Genomic DNA, 23405 nt, shown 5'->3' with positions numbered 1-23405 from the left:
GCTCCTGAAGGTGAGAGTGGAGCAAGAGGACGTTCATCCTCTTGAGCAGGATGTCTGCTTCAAAAAGATGTCAGCTTTTCCCAGATGCACTTTCAGTTATTATTTTTTAATTTATATGAAGAAATTCGTGAATAGCTAAGTCAACCCTGAATTAAAGAGAAAATATGAGGATGGTGCTACCCTCCCCAATATTAAGATAGGTAAGAAAGGCACAGTAATGGGAAGTAACATGGAAGTGGTACAAGAACAAACAAGGAGGCCTATGGGAGAGAACGGATAGCTCAGAGCGAGGCTCATGTACAACAGGACATGCGCTTGTAGAGCCCAGATCCATGGGGGAAAGTTAGACGTTGCAGTGCATGAAGCTGGGAAACTGCTTCACCATGTGCAGAAAAATAAAACTGGATCCTTACCTCACACCACATGTCAGCTGAATAAATGGTAGAGGGGGCAGATTTTAAAAGTCAGAGAACACCTTTAAGATTTAACGGTGAGGAAGACTCTCTTAAACAAAATCCCCAAAGCACAAACTATCAAGACAAAATTAAATTCCGCCAAAATTAAGGCCATCAGTGCAGGGAAGGAGATAGAGGACACTGCCAACAGACGTGTGACGTTGGGGGAAGATAGTACCATGCCCCAAACTGTCAAGGAGCTAGTGTGCAGGACACACTTTAAAGAGGAAGAGAAAGAGGAAAAGCGAATGCTCGTGCAAGTCAACAAGAGAGCTCCATGAACCTCGACAGAGAAGACGGGCAAAAGCCATAGGTAAGCGGCCACTGAAACTGAAAGCGCAGACTCTGAGAAACACATAAAGAGTTCAAACTGACTAATAACAAGAGAAAGGCAAGCTACGATGTCACTTTATACCATTTGATTGGGAAAAATGAAATAAACACAGGAGGGAACATAAATTGGTGCAGCAACCATGGAGAGCAGTACGGAGGTTTCTCAAAAAACTGAAACCAGAGTTACCGCATGATCCTGCAATCCCACTCCTGAGCATATATGCAGAAAATACGAAAATGCTAATTTGAAAAGATACATGCATCCCCAGTGTTCACAGCCTTCCCTGGTGGCTCAGATGGTGAAGAGTCTGCCTACAATGCGGGAGACCTGGGTTCAATCCCTGTGTTGGGAAGCTGTCCTGGAGAAGGAAATGGCAGACCACTCCAGTACTCTTGCCTAGAAAATCCCATGGACGGAGGAGCCTGGTAGGCTACAGTCCATGGGGTCTCGACTGAGAGACTTCACTTTCACTTTTCCAATGTTCATAGAACACTGTTTACAATAGCCAAGACAGGGAAGCAAACCAAACGTCCATTGACGGATGAATGGATAAACAAAATGTGGTACATATATACAATGGAATATTATTCAGCCATAAAAATGAAAAAATGCTACTTGTAGCAACATGGATGGAACTAGAGGTGATCATACTAAGTGAAGTCAGACAAAGAGAAATACCATGATGTCATTTATTATGTGCAATCTTAAAAAATGATACAAATGAACTTATTTACAAAACAAAAATAGACTCGAAGGCATAAAAAGCAAACTTATGATTACCAAAGGGGGAGGGGAGGGATAAATTAAGACTTTAGAATTAATATACACATGCCACTTTATATAATATAAAATAATCAACAAGAACCTACTGTATAGCACAGGTAACTATATTCAGTATCTTGCAATAGCCTGTAAAGGAGAATAATCAAGAAAATACATATACATATATATTTTCTGGATTACTTCTACGTAAAAAACTAAATCACTGTGTTGTCCACTGAAACTAACACAACACTATAAATCAACTATGCTGCTGCTGCTGCTAAGTCGCTTCAGTCGTGTCCAACTCTGTGTGACCCCATAGACGGCAGCCCACCAGGTCCCCCGTCTCTGGGATTCTCCAGGCAAGAACACTGGAGTGGTTTGCCATTTCCTTCTCCAATGCATGAAAATGAAAAGTAAAAGTGAAGTCGCTCAGTAGTGTCCGACTCTTAGCGACCCCGTGGACTACAGCCCACCAGGCTCCTCCGTCCATGGATTTTCCGGGTAAGAGCACTAGAGTGGGGTGCCATATAACTAAGTAAATAAACACCAGGATAATGACAAGTTTGGGTAATGTGTGGCCGCAGGAATCCCTAGGCAGAGTCTGCAGCTCATCAGAGAGCCACATGGCTGTGTAGTCAAATGAAGTTCAGTCATACCCTAGGACTCAGCATACTAGTTCCTGGGAATGTTCCAGGGAACTTTCCACACAGGTCAGTAAGGGAGTCTGCATGAAAATCCTGATGACAGCATCGCTTATGGTGGTGGTGAGAAGCTGGAAGCCATTCGACATCCAACACCAGAAGATGCATTTGTTCAGCGTGGAATATTATGCAGCCGTTAGAATGAGCAGGCAGACATATGCAAAGCCACATGGAAGGAATAAAAACAGTAAAAAAGAAACCCACATCTGTAACACAACGTGCCACTGCTTAGTCACTCAGTCGGGTCCGACTCTTTGCGACCCCGTGAACTATAGCTCGCCAGGCTCCTCTGTCCATGGGAAGTCTCCAGGCAAGAATACTGGAGTGGGTTGCCATGCCCTCCTCCAAGGGATATTCCCAACCCAGGGATCAAACCCAGGTCTCCTGCATTGCAGACGAATTCTTTACCATCGGAGCCACCAGGGAAACCCCTATAGCACAACACTATTGTGTAAATTTAAAACCCATGTCCTATTTGTGTAAATTAAAAACACTTGTTCAAAAACAACACACACCGTGTTAGAACATACACAAATAAAAAGACGCACATCAATTCATTGAAAAAGGGTTGGTCACGAAACTTGGGAGGGGGAAAAGGAGGGAAAGAAGGGAGCGAGGAAGCGAAAAGGCAGGAGAGGGAGTGGGGGAGGGGTGGAAGTGGAGATGGGCCGATGGGGGGAAGGGATGGCCCTGGCTCCAGGGCTGGCTGCAGTGAGCTGAGCAAGGAACCCTGACGAAGTGAAGTCTCTTGAGTCTGAGGGCCAAAGTCAGAGGGGGGAAAATCAATCCTAAGCATTTATCTCTGCATCTGAATTGCTGTTCAGCTTGAGCAATTTCAAATAAAGGTAAATGTCAGTTCCATTGCGAGTATAAATAGTGTGAGGAGGCCACCCAGGCATATAAACCCCTTCGCCCTTGACCACCAGCTTCACTAGGAAGGTGGGACGCTGTCTCCAGTTCCTTGCCCAGCGGCCTGAGAGCTGGATTTGTATCTTTCATCCTTCTGTTTGCCTGTGAATAAATATATACATTATTCTTGTTCTTTTAATTCTGTAACCTCTTCAGAGCAGTTAAAAATTATGTTAAAAACTCATTAACTTTGACGAGATATTGATGATGCCAGCGGTTAATTACGAGCCAGCTGGTGTGATGGCAAGAATTAAAAAGTTAGACGCTGGAAGTTTGTTTAAAAAAGAAAAACGAAAAAACAACAACAGCAAAGCCTCACCGCCCACACCTAGAGGATACTGGGGGATGGTTGAAACAGCGTCGCTTGGTGCTGACCTTACAGCATGGGTCAGGGAGAGATCTGTGGACCAACAGATCAAATCACATCACTTGACTCCATTATAGCATTCGAGTCTTCCAGATTCTCCCTCGCTGAGAAAATAAAAAGTAAGGGCTATAAATTCCCATGCTTCATGGTGTTAATTGATTGCAAGCTGGGGTCAGAAAGACATTTCTCCCCAAGGAGTGCTCCTACACAATTTAGAGGCACTGCGGGTGTTCTAACACGCCTAGAAAGCATTAAGCGGTGGCCACTGTCAAGCACCAAATAGCGAAATTTAGTATGCTCCCAGTCTGTACCCGCAGGAGCAGCATGCTCAGGGGCCCCCATCTCCTCAGGAGTGGGAGGCTTCAAATGTCACGCGTTAGCACACATACGCAGAATCTAGTATACGTGGACCACATAAGTGGTCAGATGACCCTGCTTGCAGGGCAGGAAAAGAGACACAGAGGACGGATGGTGGGCACGGGGGTGGGGAAGGGGAGTGGGGTGGACTGAGAGACTGGACCGAAGCATAATCACTGCCTGTGCAAAGCAGACAGCTGGTGGGAAGCTGCTGTTCATCGCAGGGAGCTCAGCTTCGTGGTCATGATGACCCAGATGGGTGGGATGGGGGGGGGGGTGCAGCTGGAGGAGGTCCAAAAGGGAAGGGTTCCATGGATACATATAGCTGAATCACTTCACTGTGTATCAGGAACTAATTATACATTATAAAGCAACTATACCCCATTTTTTTTTAAAAAGTGTGAGGGTTTTTAATAAGCCTGTCACCCAACAAAACTTTTCCTCTTGCAACCCAAAAGAGGGACATTTTTTTGAAAATGAAAATAAGTGGTATGATAGAGTCATGGCTTTGTTTTTCAAAGAAAAAAAAAAAGAAGAAGAAAAATAAACAAAGGAAATTTTTATCTTTTCCAAAAGACTTTCTGACACACAAATAAAAAAAATTGTTAAGACGACAACAGAGAACAAGGATTTAGGGGCTGATGCCGGGGTTCCTGGGGCTCCGCAGCAGCAGAAGAGTCAGACTCGCTCCCCTGACACAGGCGAGCCCCGAAGCTGAAGGAGCCTGAGTCCTGCGCCGAGGAGGTGGGCGTCATGTGGGCGTCGCCTCACCAGCTCTGCAGCAGTGAACCGAGGGCACACACGGAACCCTTAGAACCGTCAGGGAGCGCCGGAGGCACACGGTGAGGATGCAGTGTCGACTTCCAGGATAGGCAGTGGGCGCAGGATCTGGAGTCAAACTGCTGGAATTCAGCTCCATGGGCTTGCCCCATCTTTCCAGGGCCTTCGGGCCGGTTAGGGGTCCTCTTCAGGCTTCAGTCTCCTCACCAGCAAAGTCGGTAACAGGAGCACCTACCTCACAGCGGTGGGTTAGGATGAGATGAAGCCACGTTTGCAGAGCGCTGCAGTGCCTGAGACATCCCTCCCGAATATTACGGCTTCCCTTGTGGCTCAGACGGAAAAGCGTCTGCCTGCAGTGCGGGAGACCTGGGTTCGATCCCTGCGTGGGGAAGATCCCCTGGAGGGGGGCCTGGCACCCCACTCCAGTACTCTTGCCTGGAAAATCCCATGGACAGAAGAGCCTGATAGTTTACAGTCCATGGGGTCGCAAAGAGTCAGACACGACTGAGCAACTTCACTTTTCTTTCCCTAATATTAGTGATATTACTAGCTGCTCTTATTGCTATTATTATTATTACTATCACTTTGGCACTGTCGCTATAAGAATAAACCCTTTTTTGATAGTAACACAGCCAACCAGGATCAAAAAACGCTTTGTGGCACTTAGTAACCCACAGAGAGAAATGTGTGCAGATGAATATAGAAATCTGCTCTCCCAAGCCATGAAAGGGGCCCAGGCAGCCACGGCGCCCACTTCCAGCCTCCGTGGTTCCTGTCCCCTCTGTCCGCGCCGTGGCGTCTCTGGACTCCTCTCTTTAAGCCCCACCGTGTGGGGTGATGGGCTGCTGCGAGCTGTGCGTGGACTTTCCACCCTGTTCTCCCCTCCCGCCTCCTGGGGGCGGGTGGGCAGGTGGGCAAGGAGGGATGGCATGGGGGGAGCCCCCAGCGGAGGGCTGGGCCGTGACCTTCTCTGGCCCATCGGTGATTCGTCATTATTGTGTACTGGTCCTCTTCCTGTGAGGAGCACGTTTACAAAGATGGCTTTCTTTCCCTGTTTCCCACGAGGTTTTTCTTTATAGACCTGCTCTCCACTTCACACAGCTTGACGCTGTTCCGGAAAAGTACTCATCATTTGCTGATGCTCAACATTCAACATAAAAAGGTTTTCTTCTCTCCTGCAAATCACCGCGTTCAGCCCAAGCCCGGCGGATCTTGACCTCGCTCACTTCTCTGAAAACAAACCTTCCAGATGCATCCTGGAGCGCTTTCTTTGGTGCTTATCTTCCAGGGCCTCTCTCTCCTCATGTCGGTTCCATTTCGAGCAACTGAGGGGAGGTGGGTTTGTGTGGAGAATTTCACGAAAAATGAAGCTTAGAATATCGTAAAATGCTAAATAGTTCAGAACAAGGGGACAAATACTGCACCAAGAAATCCCTTTGTTTCCTCAGGGGTTATAGAAATTACCTGATCTTACTCCCCCTGTATGCCCCAAATAATTAGTATACTTTGAACCCACAGTCTCTATCTAAATTCAGAAATGAGAACAACCAACCAGAGTTGGTTGGGCTAGCATCCTAAATTCTTCCCAATTCTATCCTCACAGCTAATTTTCTATATTTTCTGATTTTTTTTTCCTTCGTAGAATAAGCATGTGTCAATTTTATAATCAGAAAAAGAAAACCTTGTTAACAACTTTTCATTGGTAAATTGACAGAAGCAGATGATCTCATCAAACCAATGCTTTTCTCTTCCCTCCTGTTTTGGAAATATTGGGGCATGACTACTCATAGCGATGCGTGCCTGTGGGTGTCATGGGCTGGATTTTGGAAGACTTAGGATGTAATCTCGCTGCCAAGCATCGGGTATCACATCTTCAGCTCACTGTCTGGGCTCTCGTGTTTCCGTATCCAGCTCTAGACTCATTGTACGTGTGCACCTACGCTGCGTCCCAGACTGTCAGAAGAACGCTTCTTTCTAAATGAAGAGAAGTGTTTCTGGTGAATGCCAAGACTATATGAGGAATCAGAGTGCGGAGTGGCTGTTTCTTTGTTCTGCTGGTTAATTGCTTTAAAGACAAAAATCAAGGCAAGTATGCTGCAAAGAAAACCTTTTGAAGGACACACACCCCTTGTACCTCTCGAATAATCACAAATTGCATTTTGCCAACTTTTGATCAAGGTGACAAGTCTTGGCTCAGAAAAGAAGTTTAGCAATATGTCAGCACCGTCAATAAGCTCTAAGGAAAAGTAATTCATTTTTAATGGAAATTCTGTTTACAAAATAGACTAGGTATATAACCCTACTCTAAGAGGAGATAACTCACCCTGGCAAATGGGCTGTATACCTAATAGAGTAAAATAAAAGTGAAGCAGAGCGCATTGCTCTTACAGAAATGAAGTGCATGGAACACTTTATAGTTAGTTACTACGACAGCAATTTTGCAACACACACCAGCTTTTGTGTTCAACCTTGATTTAGATTCAAGAAGTAGGGGGGAAAAGCTGAGAAAGATGAAAAAGATGGGGAGCCATTATATTAAGCAAAATGTTAAACAGAACCCTTACTTTTCAAAAATCTTTAGACCAACACAACTTCCTCTTGGTACCTAGAATTTCTTGGGTCTTAGCCAATTTCTTTCCTCCAGGGGTCTGGCTACCTTTGCTTCTTATTAAACGCGACCTCATTCCCATTACAGATACTGTTAAAACATTTTCTAAATGTATTTATGTTTTTTAATTTTATTGAAATATGGTTGTTTCTACTGTACAGCAAAGCTAGTCACTCAGACACGGCCTTCCCCAGTGGTTCAGCGGTAAAGAATCTGCCTGCAATGCAGGAGCCCCAGTAATGCGGGTTTGGTCCCTGGGTTGGGAAGATTGCCTGGAGGAGGGCATGGCCACCTGCTCTAGTATTCCTGCCCGGAGAATCCCATGGGCAGGGGAGTCTGGCGGGCTGTAGACTGTAGGGTCCCAAGTCTGACACGACTGAAGGGACTTAGCATGTCCATGTGGGTGTTCTACAATGTCGTCCTAATTTCTGCTGTACAGCAAAGTGACTCAGTTATACATAAGTATGTTCTTTCTCATAGTCTTTTTCATTGTGATTTATCACAGGATACAGAATACAGTTCCTCTGCTAATACAGTGAAACCTTCGTGTTTATCCACGTGTATATAACAGATTGCATCCATCAGTTCCAAATGCCCAGTCCTTCCTGCTCCAGGCCCCTCCCCCATAGCAACCACCAGGTCGTTCTCTGTGTCAGTGGGTCTCTTTCGGTTTCATAGAGAAGTTCGCTGGCATCACATTATTTCACATGGAAGTGATACCAAATGGTCTTTGTCTGATTTTCTTCACTTAGTCTGATAATCTCTATGTCATCAGTGCTGTTGCAAATGGCATTACTTCAGTCTTTTTTATGGTTAAGTGGTATGCCACTGTGTGTGTGTGTGTGTGTGTGTGTGTGTGCTGCTGTTCTGTCACTGAGTCGTGCCCAACTCTTTGCTGCCCCATGGACGGCAGCATGCCAGGCTTCCCTGTCCTTCACTATCTCCCAGAGCTTGCTCAAACTCATGTCCATGGAGTCAGTGATTCCATCCAACCATCTCATCCTCTGTTGTCCCCTTCTCCTCCCGCCTTCAATCTTTCCCAGCATCAGGGTCTTTTCCAATGAGTCAGCTCTTCCCATCAGGTGGCCAAAGTATTGGAGCTTCAGCTTCAGCATCAGTCCTTCCAATGAATATTCAGGACTGATTTCCCTTAGGATTGACTGGTTTGATCTCCTTGCTGTCCAAGGGACTCTCAGGACTTTTCTCCAGCACCACAGTTTGAAAGCATCAATTCTTCAGTGCTCAACTTTCTTGATGGTCCAACTCCAACATTCATATATGATTACTGGAAAATCCGTAGCTTTGACTAGACAGATATCAGTCAGCAAAGTGATGTCTCTGCTTTTAAATAACACTGTCTAGGTTTGTCATAGATTTTTTTGCAAGGAGCAAGCGTCTTCTAATTGCATGGTTCTAGTCACTGTCCACAGTGATCCTGGAGCCCAAAAAATAAAGTCTGTCACTGTTTCCACTGCTTCCCCATCTATTTCCCATGAAGTGATGAGACCAGATGCCATGATCTTCATTTTTTGAATGTTGAGTTTTAAGCCAGCTTCTTCACGCTCCTCTTTCACTTTCATCAAGAGGCTCTTTAGTTCTTCTTCACTTTCTGCCATAAGGGTAGTGTCATCTGCATGTCTGAGGTTATTGATATTTCTCCCAGCAATCTTGATTTTAGCTTGTGGTTCATTCAGCCTGGCATTTCACATGATGTATTCTGCATATAAGCTAAGTAAGCAGGTTGACAATATACAGCCTTGATGTACTCCTTTCCCAGTTTTGAACCAGTCCGTAGTTCCATGTCCAATTCTAACTGTTGCTTCTTGACCTGCATGCAGGTTTCTCAGGAGGCAGGCAAGGTGGTCTGGTATTTTCATCTCTTCAAGAATTTTCCAGTTCATTGTGATCCACACAGTCAAAGGCTTTAGCATAGTCAATGAAGCAGAGGTAGATGTTTTTCTAGAACTCCCTTGTTTTCCCTGTGATCCAGTGGATGTTGGCAATTTGATCTCTGCTTCCTCTGCCTTTTCTAAATCTAGCCTGTACATCTGTAAGTTCTTGGTTCACGTATTGTTGAAGCCTGGCTTGGAGAATTTTGAGCATGACTTTACTAGTGTGTGAGATGAGTGCAATTGTGCTGTAGTTTGAGCATTCTTTGGCATTGCCCTTCTTTGGGATTGGAATGCAAACTGACCTTTTCCAGTCCTGTGGCCACTGCTGAGTTTCCCAAATTTGCTGGCATATTGAGTGCACCACTTTCACAGCATCATCTTTCAGGGTTTGAAACAGCTCAACTGGAATTCCATCATCTCCACTACCTTTGTCAGTAGTGATGCTTCCTAAGGCCCACTTGACCTCACAATTTCAGGATGTCTGGCTCTAGGTGAGTGATCACACCATAGTGATTATCTTGGTTGTGAAGATCTTTTTTGTACAGTTCTTCTATGTATTCTTGCCACCTCTTCTTAATATCTTCTGCTTCTGTTAGGTCCATACCATTTCTCTCCTCTATTGAGCCCATCTTTGCATGAAATGTTCCCTTGGTAGCTCTAATTTTCTTGAAGAGATCTCTAGTCTTTCCCATTCTATTGTTTTCCTCTATTTTTTTTTTTTTGCACTGATCACTGAAGAAGGATTTCTTATCTCTCCTTGCTATTCTTTGGAATTCTGCATCCAAATGGATATATCTCTCCTTTTCTCCTTTGCCTTTCACTTCTCTTCACTTCACTCCTCAGCTATTCGTAAGTCCTCCTCAGACAACCATTTTGCCTTTTTGCATTTCTTTTTCTTGGGTATAATTTTGGTCACTACCTCCTGCACAATGTTAGGAGCCTTTGTCTATTCTTCAGGCACTTTATCCATTTATCTGTTGACGGAAATTTAGGTTACTTCCATGAGTTGGCTATTGTGAATAGTGCTGCTATGAACATAAGGGTGTGTGTATCTTTTTGAGTTACAGTTTTGTCTGAATACATGCCCAGGAAAGAGATTGGTGGGTCACATGGCAACTTTACTCTTTGTTTTTTAAGGAACCTCTATACTATTTTCCATAGTCGCTGCACCAATTTACATTCCCACCAACAGTGTAGGAGAGTTCTGTTTTCTCCACACCCTCTTCAGCATGTATTACATGTAGATTTTTAAATGATGGTCATTTTGGCTGGTATAAAGTGGTACCTCATTGTATTTTTGATTTGCATTTCTCTGAGTAATTAGGAATTTTGAACATCTTCTCATATGCACATTGGCCATCTGTATATCTTTTTGGGAGAAATACCAATCTATTTTTCTATTCTTTAATTTGCTTTTCACTACCACCATACTGGCTTACTTGATAGCTCAGTTGATAAAGAATCTGCCTGCAATGCAGGAGGTCCTGGTTCAATTCCTGGGTTGAGAAGATATGCTGGAGAAGGGATAGACTACCCACTCCAGTATTCTTGGGCTTCCCTTGTGGCTCAGCTGAAAAAGAATCTGCCCGCAATGCAGGAGGTCCTGGTTCAATTCCTGGGTTGGGAAGATATGCTGGAGAAGGGAAAGACTACCCACTCCAGTATTCTTGGGCTTCCCTTGTGGCTCAGCTGAAAAAGAATCTGCCCACAGTGCAGGAGACCTGGGTTCGATCCCTGGGTTGGGAAGATATCCTGGAGAAGGGAAAGGCTACTCACTCCAGTGTTCTGGCCTGGAGAATTCCATGGACTGTATAGTCCATGGGGTCACAAACAGTCGGACACAACTGAGCAACTTTCACTTTCACCACCATACAGACAAGTAAAGCCATTAACATTATCCCCAAGTGGCAAATGAGGAATTCTAGGTGCCAAGTGCTGAAATTACAGACACAATCTACCCAATAGATTTGGGTACTCACAACCCCCATTTACCAGGAGAAGAAACACATGAATGATGTAACCAGTTGTCTAAATAAACATAATAAGTGCTCTTTTAAGACATTCAATTTCTACCACGAATTCAGAAACAAAGGGAATAAATAAAATCCCTGGAAAAATACAGGAAAAAAAGTCAAAGCCTGATAAAATTGCTTAAAAAAAAGATTGATACCTTATCATGTTGGAGTAACAAAAAGAGGCATGCACAGGATAACCAGTGGATATATGTAAAAGAGACCACCAAAGATGTCTGAAAATATTCCAAAGATTTAAACAACAACAGTAAATTATTTAAAAAATAAAAACAAAAATAAAGATGGAGGTAGGAGTTTAAGGAAGTAAGATACCAGTATGAAAACATGTAGTGCTAAAAAAAAAAAAAATAGTTACTGGTTTCTATCCTACTGGGGATAGTTATTCCCCAGCTCCTGGTTCCTGGCATATCACGATGTTCAATAACCTTTGATGAAAGATTAAATGCAAGAAAGTCCTTCCCTCAATGGTTCTAAGGTCTAACAGGGAAGTAAGCATGAGCATAATGGTTACAAAGCAACATAATCCTGATGATAAGAGTATGTAATTTTTGAGCATTTCAGGCTGAAGATCATTATACATAATAATTCAATAAATGCTCACAATGACTCTGTGAGGTGGGGCCTATTTCTAGCCTCACTCTACAGATAAGAAACTGAAGCACAGAGCCACCCAGATGCTGAGCTGTAAAGCTGAGGTGAGAATCCAGCATCAGTGATATAAGAGACACCTCTCTGTGTAGCAGCGTTCTGTGTTGCGGAGGAAGAGGACTCTATGTTAAACCATGTCGTCTGGGATTAACTGCAAAAGGAGCCACAGTTATTCACTCTCTCAGGTCCTTGCTGTTTGTAACCGACTTAGCATTTCCTCCCAAGAAGAGGCAGTCTCCTCCCCGCCGTGTGAGTTTGGACTGGCCAATAGAGCATGGTGGGAGGGACAGATGCTTCAGTCCTAAGTCTAGGACTCAAGGAGCCCTGCTCCTGTTTATTTTCCTGGGGTGCTGATACTGCTGTGTGAACAAGCCTGGGATAGCTTGCTGGGTCGTGATCACATGGAACACAGCTGAGTCCATGGGTCAATCCCAGCTGAGGCCTCAGAGAAGTGACAGAATATATTCAAGATCAGCAAAAGCAGCCAGGTGACCTCAGAGGATGGCAGATCAAGAGGAGGTCGGGCTGAAGTCAGAATACGCAGCGGAGCCCAGCCACTGGCCAACCCGCAGAATCAGGAACAAAACAAATAGTTGATGGTTTAAGCCATCAGTGTTAAGATAGTCCATCACCCAGAAATAGCTAAGTAATATACGTAGGCGTACATCAAAGTCTGTGAGGATCACACTTACGTTATTTTTAAGTCACACAAATGACCTGAGAGGGGGAACTTGTCTTAGAATTGCCAAGATAAAAATATTTTGGAGGATCAATATGGCAAACTAGTAGGATCTTAGAGGAGTATCTCAAAGATATAATCAAAATTAATTGAGACAAAGACCTTCACAGTCTCATTAATTACTTGATAGGCTGCTTCTGAAAGGCCCTCAGTGATCCCCAACTTGCTTCCCAGGTTTCCTACAAGGTTGCAATCATGGTGTCATCTCGGTCTGTTGCCTCATCCAAAGGTACAGCAAGGGAAGAATCAGTACCCATATTATTGTTGGCAGGATCTGATTCTCAAGGGCTGTTGGATTGTAGTCCTCAGTTCCTTTCTGGTTGTTGGCCAGAGGCCACCCTCAGGTCTGTGCCATGTAGACCCCGTCACAGGGCAGCTTACAACATGCAGTTTGCTTCCTTAGAGCAAGCACCCAGAAGGAGAGAGTGTGTGTAAGCAGTATGGAAGTCACAGATTTTATAATCCAATCTTAAAAAATTGACATGTCATCACTTGTGGTGGCTTCCTAGTAGCTCAGATGGTAAAGTGTCTGCCTGCAATGAAGGAGACGCCGGTTTGATCCCTGGGTCGGGAAGATCCCCTGGAGAAGGAAATGGAAACCCACTCCAGTATTCTTGCCTGGAAAATCCATGGACGGAGGAGCCTGGTGGGCTACAGTCCATGGGGTCATAGAGTTGGACACAACTGAGCGACTTCACTTTCACTTTCTTTCATGTGTGGTATATTGTATACATTAGAAGCAAGTTACAAGGGCAAGCTTAGGCATAAGGGGAGGGAGCCACTGGGAATCCCTTTAGAAGTAGCATAGAAGGAAGGAAGGATGCTCATGCTCGCCCAGTTGTGCCTGACTCTGCAGCCCCGTGAACCGTAGTCCACTGGGCTCCTCTGCTGATGGGATTGTCCAGACAAGAATACTGAAGTGGGCTTCCACTCCCTTCCGCAGGAGATCTTCCCATCCTGTGGGAAGTTCCTGTGTCTCCTGCATTGCAGGCAGATTCTTTACCACTGCACCACCTGGGAAGCCCCTAGAACCAACCTACCATATAACAATATTCTAGGATATTGTGATGATGTGGCTTTTCTAATCAAAAACTTATTCATCCAATTTCAAAATGCTGGACCTCAGGAACCACCTCTTGAAACTCAAAGGAGGTCATTTTTTAATACAAATTATGCAGTGATCTTATGGCCCCAAAAGAATAACAAAGGGCACAACTATAAATAAGTTTTAAAAGGTTTAGGAAAATTCTCAGATGCTGGCTCTATAATGGAATATTAAGGGGGGGTGAGGAATGTGTGCGGCAGATCCCTAATGTTTTCAGAGTAACATCAAGAAAGACAGCCTTAGCTCCCTACAAAACGTCCCTCAGAGGCAGGCAAGATGGACCATTGGCCTAATGTGTTGTGGCATTTCTTATATATTTATTCATAACACTATGTGGGAATGCAATAAAAATTTAAACAAGGTACTAAAGTTCAACAAAATGGGAGGACAGAGCTTTTGAAAAATGGAGACACAACATTCCTACACGGTGTCTCTGACATCTGAGGTGTCTGTGGTCTTTTGCATTGCTTCATCCACAGAAGCTCCTCAGAATCTTAGACTCAAAACCCATGTCTTAGTTCCTCACAGAAAGATCGAGCAGAAAACAGGGTTTTGTAGCATATCACTGTTAGAGAGAACAGGAAAATAGCTGACACCTATGACAGGACTCACTTTTATACCTACATTATGCTCAAGTGTTTGAAATGGCAAAGTCATCTATTTTGCCCTCAGGCTATTTCCAAGGAGATATTTTAGGCATATACTTGGGGTTTGGGGAATTTGTTTCCTTCAGGTTTTTAAAGAGAAGGATGAGCATGGGTGTATTGAAGGATTATACTTTACAGTCCACACAGTAGGGCAAATAAGTGTTCACAAGGTAAATGTCCCTCAGTGAAAAGAATGAATTTAAAAATTACCACATAAGCAGAGTTAGACATGGCGACATTTTAAGAGTGGTAGCTTCTGTCAATCAACCCAAATTCACTTTAAGCCTTAAACATATAAGTCACATTGAGAGGGTTATGCGTTTCACAAGTGGATTTATACATAAATACTTTTGCTGGCTCCAGTTCAACACAACAAAAGAAGTCAAACATTAGTCTGTATTTGTATTTCTTTGCTGAAGTGTTTTGACATAAACTGCACACAATCCTAGCTGGAAAGCAGCAGGCAGTTTGGAACTAACTGTTCCTCAGACTTGCATTCTTTGTGATATGAAAAAAAATATTTTTCTGCTTAGAAAATTAGAAAGCTTATGAGTAAAAGGTTTGCTTGAACTTCAGAGAAGAATTATTTAAAACACAGCATTTCTGGAAACTGAGCTTCACACCAAATTCACTTCCTACAAAGTCTCAGAATCCCCCTACATATCAAATTTCAAATGCACAATATATTGTCAGCCTTTAAACCAAAAGGACAGAAACTAATACCTATAATATCTAGAATTCACTTTGAACATGCTTCTATTTTCTTTTTTTCTTTTCTTTTTTTTTTTTTAGCTAATTCAGTTCTTCCAATGCAGAGAAAGGTCGTTTAGTTGAAAGCACTAAATATCCACATTACATTGCAAAATACTGTTGGAGACACTTATGAGAAGGAATACTTTGAGGAATTTTCATAGTCATTGTATCTGTAAGGAGTAAGAAAAAGAATCTCTGGAGATCACCTGTACGTGCCATTTATTCACACAATAATGCCAAAGAACAAGCCATCTTAAGCCCGTGGACTCGAAGCAGCACAGCCTTGACTCTCACGCCCATCAGCAACAGGGTGGCTGCCCAGCGGCCGAGCTGGGTAGGAATATAGACTTCCGGCTGCAGCTGGATTCAGATCAGCTCCAAGTGGATCCGCGATTGTCAGGGGCGTGCGGTCCTCATTTCTCGTTCTGGGACTCGGGCTGTAGGAACAGTGGCTACACAGGGTGTGTAGTCCTCCCTGAGGATCACTGAAGTGCAAACAGGCACAGCCAATCACGCAAGCATGCACAACGCCTCTGCTTGTCTCATGTGTATCACCATCCGTTTGGCCGAAGAAATTTACATGATCAATCCCAACGTCCAGGGATAGGGACTCATACTTTACTACAATGAGGTCATGCCAATAAATTATCCTTCCGCACTTTCATTACTGGGTGTTACTGCCGACCTGACACAGTTAATGAAAGAGTTTTGCCTTCCTCCATATTGAGTATAACATTATTGCTGTATTAAAAATTAAGGATCGAGAGGGTATGTTTTTTCTAAAACTTTTTGTGCTTCATTGGAAATGTCACAGGGAAGAGCCAGTTTGACTCCATACCAGATCTGTTTCTTTTACTTTGGTCTTTGCATTCTTTTGCTTTGCTGTAAATTACAGATGTTGCTTAATAGCCTGGAATATACAGGATAGCCCTTCTTAAGGCTTTGGCCTTTAAAGGTACTACAATTTCCCATTCATACAGAGATAAAAAGTTGCAGAACAGAGAAGAACATTTGTCTTCTCGGAGGTTTATAGGAGTATTGTGTCCAGGCTGACATGTACAGCTGCAAGAACAAAGAATCCTGACAGAGAACTTTGTCACAACCAATCATATCCCCTTGCCTTATAATATAAAAGAAGCTTGAGTTTTTTTACCTTTTTATTTTACCTATTTATTTTTTTTTTACCTATTTATTTATAGCCAATTAACCGAGAACGTTGTGAGAGTTTCAGATGAAGAGCAAAGGGACTCAGTCATACATATACATGTATCCATTCTCCCCCAAAGTCCCCTCCTATGCAGGCTCCCACTTAACACTAAGCAGAGTTCCATGTGCTAGATAGTAGGTCCTTGTTATCCACTTTAAATACAGCAGTGTGTACATGCCCATCCCAAACTCCCTAACTATCCCTTCTTCCCCTCCTTCCCCGGCAACCATAATTCCAGAAAGAAGCCTGAATTCTAACTTCAGGGAGATGATTCTTTGGGACACAAGTCCACCATCTTCTGGATCTGCTGACTTTCCAAATAAAGTCACTATTCCTTGCCCTAACATCTCTTCTTTCAATTTGCTGACCTGTCCTGAAGCAAGCAGTACAAACTTGGACTCTACCAGAAATCTGTATATAAAGGGTGATTCTAATGGTTTTAAAATGGCCATGGTTATGAGTTTCATACTTAATATGAATACATGACTATATAACTCATGTATAAAGATTTACATTTAGACTTAGTTACATAACCCATTATAACATATAACACAGAACAATTGATGCTTTTGAACTGTGGTGTTAGAGAAGACTCTTGAGAGTCCCTTGGACTGCAAGGAAATCCAACCAGTCCATCCTAAAGGAGATCAGTCCTGGGTGTTCATTGGAAGGACTGATGTTGAAGCTGAAACTCCAGTACTTTGGCCACCTCATGCGAAGAGCTGACTCATTGGAAAAGACCCTGATGCTGGGAAAGATTGAGGGCAGGAGGAGAAGGGGACGACAGAGGATGAGATGGTTGGATGGCATCACCAACTCAATAGACATGGGTTTGGGTGAACTCTGGTAGTTGGTGATGGACAGGGAGGCCTGGCATGCTGCGGTTCATGGGGTTGCAAAGAGTTGGACACAACTGAGCAACTGAACTGAACCAATATAACTAATTTACTATTTGCTTTCTTTTCTGAGTCTTTTAGTTGGAAGTCAACAAGGCTATAGCCCACACTTTATGAAGTTCTTACAAGCAGCCAATTATTCCAAAGAACGTAAATCTTAAACAAAAAAGTGGAAAGCAGACTAAAATAAATGCCAAAATTCAAACTGCATTTTGCCGATTGGTTCATAAACTGGCTTCCCATGCACAGAGGGCAGGCAGAGACCAAAAAAGAAGTGGCCACTCCATATGGGTAGATGGCAGGTTGAGCACTCAAGGGAGCTTACAAATGGCCTGTCTTGGGCATTGAAAGATGAGTGAAATTTCACACCTACCCATTAAATCTTAAAGGTTATATAACAGGGTTCAGTCATATCCAAGTGGTCTCAGTACCACTTTGCTCTCTCAAGGCTGTGCCTCTGAAATCAGGGCAGCATGAAAAACACATATTCCAAGGACAGGGAGGAGGTGAGGGGCCTCTGACTGTCCAGGGCCAGCTCACGAGTCAAATGGCAGTCACGTCCTCTTGATGACCCTCTTCCAACATTGCCAAAATAATAATAAGAAATGACATTTTAGCCCCCCACAACAGAGAAACATCCATTTCTTGAGGCTTTATCTGACAACCCCAAGTAAAAATGGTGCAACACTTGTATACTCCTCCTCCAGAATTCTGGATGGGCTGAACTCCAGTGGCCTGATTAGCTAGCCAGAGGTTTTCTTGGTCCAGAATGTATTCATTTCTAAAGCAAAAAGATGTGCGAGATTGATACAGCAACCTTACTTTCTCTGGAGTAAAAAACAAAAAACCCCAGTCTATGTGCGGCAGTATCTGCTCTCTGATGGAGCATAAAGAATGATAGAGATACATGCATAACTGAGTCACTTTGCTATGCAGCAGAAATCAACACAGCATTGCAAGCCAATTATACTCCAAATTTTTAAAAACTTACGGAAAAGCACTCATTTCCAGTTCTTCTGAATAAACTCTCTAACAGTTGGGTTTGGGTGCAATCATGTTCCTTCAACAGAAATTTAGTGGAAGGGTTTTGTCTCTTACAGACTGTGTCCATTTCAGTTCAGTTCAGTTGCTCAGTCGTGTCCAACTCTCCGCAACCCCATGAACCGCAGCACGCCAGGCCTCCCTGTCCATCACCAACTCCCAGAGTCCACCCAAACCCATGTCCATTGAGTCGGTGATGCCATCCAACCATCTCATCCTCTGTTGTCCCCTTCTCCTCCTGCCTTCAATCTTTCCCAGCATCAGGGTCTTTTCAAATGAGTCAGCTCTTTGTATCAGGTGGCCAAAGTATTGGAGTTTCAGCTTCAGCATCAGTCCTTCCAATGAACACCCAGGACTGATCTCCTTTAGGATGGACTGGTTGGATCTCCTTGCAGTCCAAGGGACTCTCAAGAGTCTATAGGTTACTCTCAAGAGTCTCTTTAAATGTGTCCATTTAAGAGAAGAAAATAATTTTATCTGTGTGGTTTTTTGTTTTTTCGTTTTTTCTTAGGATCAAGGACAGTTCTCTTTCCATCTCTGAAAACATCTTCCACTATGCCTTGTATTTAGAAAGCATTTGATTAACCTGTCCAAATGAATTGAATCGTTGGATTCCACCTTTTATAAATCCATTGGCTTAAAGAAGTATTTAGTAGTCACTTGGGGAAGAAATCATTGTTCTTGACAACAGCAGGCAAATTATGAAAAATGAAGGAAATCCCACCAGGATGAAATAACAAACTGTGAGTCAAATACATCTGGGCTCCAACCAAACCGGCCAGGAGAAATTGTACTAGCTTGATGGGAAACCACTGGAAACTGGAAACCGCGTCTCATCTCCTGTCTTGAGAGAGAATCTCCATTTCCACAAATGTGTTTTGGCTGAAGCATGAAGAATGAGTGCCTGAACACTGGACTCAACAAAACTGAACTGCTGATTGCAATAACTGTATCCATGTGGTCAAAGGAAAAACTGTAAAAGATAGAACATTTAGAAGATACCATGGAAGCCATCTAGAATGTAGACTATAGACTTATACATAAATTCAGTTAATTTGTTTATGTAATGACACATTAAAATGTCATGCCATATTTGAATGACGTGTCAGTGACACATTCAAATGCAAAGGTAGGAAGTCAGAAGATTCCTGGATTAACAGGCAAGTTAGGCCTTGGAGGCAAAGCAGGGCAAAGGCCAACCGAGTTTTGCCAAGAGAATGTACTGGTCATAGAAAGCACCCTCTTCCAACCACACAAGAGACGACTCTACACATGGACATCACCAGATGGTCAATACTGAAATCAGATTGATTTATATCTGCAGGTGATAGAGAAGCACTATACAGTCAGCAAAAACAAGACCAGGAGCTGACTGTCGCCCAGATCGTGAACTCCTTATTGCCAAATTCAGACTTAAATTGAAGAAAGTAGAGAAAACCACTAGGCCATTCAGGTAAGACCTCAATCAACCCCCTTATGATTATACAGTGGAAGTGACAAACAGATTCAAGTGATTAGATATGACAGACAGAGAGCCTGAAGAGCTGTGGACAAAGGTTCATGCATTGTGCTGGAGGCAGTAATCAAAACCATCCCCAAGAAAAAGAAATGCAAAAATGCAAAATGGCTGTCTGAGGAAGACTTACAAATAGTTGAGAAAAGAAGAGAAGTGAAAGGCAAAGGAGAAAAGGAAAGATAATACCCATCTGAATGCAGAGTTTCAAAGAATAGCAAAGAGAGATAAGAAAGCCTTGCTAAGTGGCCAATGCAAAGAAATAGAGGGGAACAATAGAATGGGAAAAACTAGAGAGCTCTTCAAGAAAATTTAGAGCTCCAAGGGAACATTTCATGCAAAGACGGGCTCAATAAAGGACAGAAATGGTATGGACCTAACAGAAGCAGAAGATATTAAGAAGAGGTGGCAAGAATACACAGAAAAAGTATACAAAAAGATCTTAATGACTCAGATAACCACGGTGGTGTGATCACTCACCTAGAATCAGACATCCTGGAGTGTGAAATCACACGGGCCTTAGGAATCATCACTACGAACAAAGTAAGTGGAGGTGATGGAATTCTAGCCGAACTATTTCAACTCCTAAAAGATGATGCTGTGAAAGTGCTGCACTCAATATGCCAACAAATTTGGAAAACTCAACGGTGGCCAGAGGACAGAAAAGGTCAGTTTTTATTCCAATCCCAAAGAAGGGCAGTGCCAAAGAAGTTCAAATTGGCTTAAGGAAATAACTTCACAAAATTCTTCAGGGAACTAGGACTGTGATGTGATTCTTATGTAGCAATAACCACCTTAACTAGTGTTTCTGGCTCGCTTTCAGAAGTTCAAAAATAATTGTTTCGACACAATATTACATGGTTAAAGTCACATATCACCATACACTAAGTTTGTTCGAATTTTGTTAAAACACACAGAGAAGCACTTAAACTGTTTTACAAAGATTGTTATTCCTTTTCTTAACAACAATTTAAAATAATGTTAAGTAAGTTTTTAATGTATAGAATATATAAGCAATAAGGTTCTACTGTATAGCACAGAGAACTATATTCAATGTCCTGTGATAAACTATAATGAAAAAGAATATTTTTAAAAAGAATATACATATATATACGGGCTTCCCTAGTAGCTCAGACTGTAAAGCGTATGCCTGCCGTGTGGGAGTGAAGTGAAATGAAATGAAGTCGCTCAGTTGTGTCTGACTCTTTGTAACCCCATGGACTGTAGCCTACAAGGCTCCTCTGTCCATGGAATTTTCCAGGCAAGATTACTGGAGTGGGTCGCCAAATGTGGGAGGCCTGGGTTCAATCCCTGGGTCAGGAAGATCCCCTGGAGGAGGGCATTGCAACCCACTCCATTATTCTTGTCTGGAGAATTCCATGGACAGAGGAGCCTGGTGGGCTACAATCCATGGGGTCGTAAAGAGTCGGACACAACTGAGTGACTAACACACACACACACACACACACACACACACATAATTGAATCACTTTGCTGTACAGCAGTAATTAACACATAGTTGTAAATCCACATTTCAATTTAAACAATAATACTAATTAAGCTGATGTTAATTTCTTCCTTTCAATGTGAGCTCCTCAACCATCAAGCGCTTGGATCCACATTTCCCACATAAAATCATCTGATTAATGTGTTTTTCTTCCCTGATGCCCACACCCACAGTTCCCACTGACTGATTAAATAAGCATCTGCATGACCGCTTTATTGCATCTCCAATTTCCTGGAATTCTAGGCAAAAGAATACTTCTGAAGATTTTTTATTGTGGAAAAGTTTAGGTGCAGGCGAAAGTACACACAAACCATTCGTGTAGGATGGGGAGGCTCCCCTTGCTGTCAAAGTCTCCCATGATAGATCTGCAGTCCATCCTTAATCCAGCACCCCACACTCCTTGGTCTCCAGCTTTGCTCTTTATTACAGTTCCACGGGGCAGAGAAACAAATGATGTTCCTTTCCAAAATATTTACTGGACTATCGTTGCCTCACAGTGCTGTTCAGCAGTTGCTGCACAGCAAAGTGAATCAGCTATACACACACATGCACCCTCCTTTTCAGAGTTTCTCCCATTTAGGTCAAGACTTCCCTGGTGGCTCAGACGGTTTTCATCTGCCTACAGTGCAGGAGACCCGGGTTCCATCCCTGGATCGGGAAGATGCCCTGGAGAAGGAAATGGCACCCCACTCCAGTATTCTTGCCTGGAAAATCCCATGGATGGAGGAGCCTGGCGGGCTACTGTCCACGGGGTCACAAAGAGTCAGACATGACTGAGCAACTTCCCTTTCTTTTCACTTTCCCATTTGGGTCACTGCCGAGCACTGAATAGGGTCCCCTGTGAGATATAGCAGGTTCTCACTAGTTATCCACTTCTAACATAGAAGTGTACATATGCATATCCTACCCCTCCTGCCCCCGTGGTGTTCAGAAGTTTGTTCTCTACATCCGTGTCTCTATTTCCGCTTTGCAAATAAGTTCATCTGTACACATCTTTTCTAGATTCCACACATAAGCGATATCATACGATATTTGTTTTTCTCTTTGTGTCCTAGAGGAAGGGATAAAGAAGAAGTGATACATATATACAAAGGAATATTACTCAGCCATATAAAGAAACGAAATAGTGTCATTTGCAGAGACGAGGATGAACCCAGAGACTGTCATGCTGAGTGAAAGTTAAGTCAGAAAGAGAAAAACAAATGATGTTCTGCCTCCTCCCAACTCTAATCTGTAGTAATTATTTTTTTGAACCATTCCTCACTCATCCTTACATGCAACCCAGTTCTAAATGGGACTAAGTTCTCTTAGTCCCATGAGGAATCTTAGAAAATGAAAAGCAGTTCCATTTATTCATTCAATCATTCATTGACCAGCTATTTTTTTGGTTCTGCCTCAGGAGGTGCAATAGGTAGTGAGGATTCTACACAGAAGTTGGGCATGACTTCCATCCTTCACGGAGCTGGCAGGCTAATGAGGAAAAATAAACTATGGATGATCACAGTGAGGTGTGATAAGTGCTATACTGGGGACATGAGGCATACTTTTGAAGCAGGGAGGAAGAGGCTAACCAGATAGGTTGGGTGGTCATGGAGGATTATATAGAAGAAGTAATATCTGAGCAAAGTCTAAAGAATGATTAGAAATTAACCAGGTGAAGGTATAAGGGGAGAGCATCCAAGGCAGGCAGAATAGCACTTACAAAGCCCCAGACATACGAGAGCTTGGTGCTTTTGGAAAAATCTGAGTTCAATATGGCTGGAGGATTGGCTCAGCAAGGGGAGGAGGGGCCAGGTGAGAAAATAAAGGAATACAGGGGGCTAAGAGGGTCGCCAAGAGCTACTTTGGCAATGCTTTGTATTCCAAGTGAATGGAGTTTGGATTTTCTCTTGAGGGTGATGGGATAACATACCGTTAACCATCGATGGATAATGAACACAGCTGTGAAATAAGTAGTTTGATTCCAGATAATCACTCTTGCAATGTGTGAAGATCAGACTGAGCCGGAAAATGGGAGCAGACAAGGAGAAGAATGTGGAGACGTGTTGGAGGCTGTAGCAGTGACTCAGTGAGAAGAGATGGTGGTGGTTTGCTCTGGGGTGGAAAGATGGAGATGGAGAAAGGTAGGATTCGAGAGCTAGAGTGGAA

The sequence above is a fragment of the Ovis canadensis genome, chromosome 1 (genome assembly GCF_042477335.2).
Source record: "Ovis canadensis isolate MfBH-ARS-UI-01 breed Bighorn chromosome 1, ARS-UI_OviCan_v2, whole genome shotgun sequence".
Lineage (NCBI taxonomy): Eukaryota > Metazoa > Chordata > Mammalia > Artiodactyla > Bovidae > Ovis > Ovis canadensis.
Note: the sequence above shows the minus strand (reverse complement) of the source record.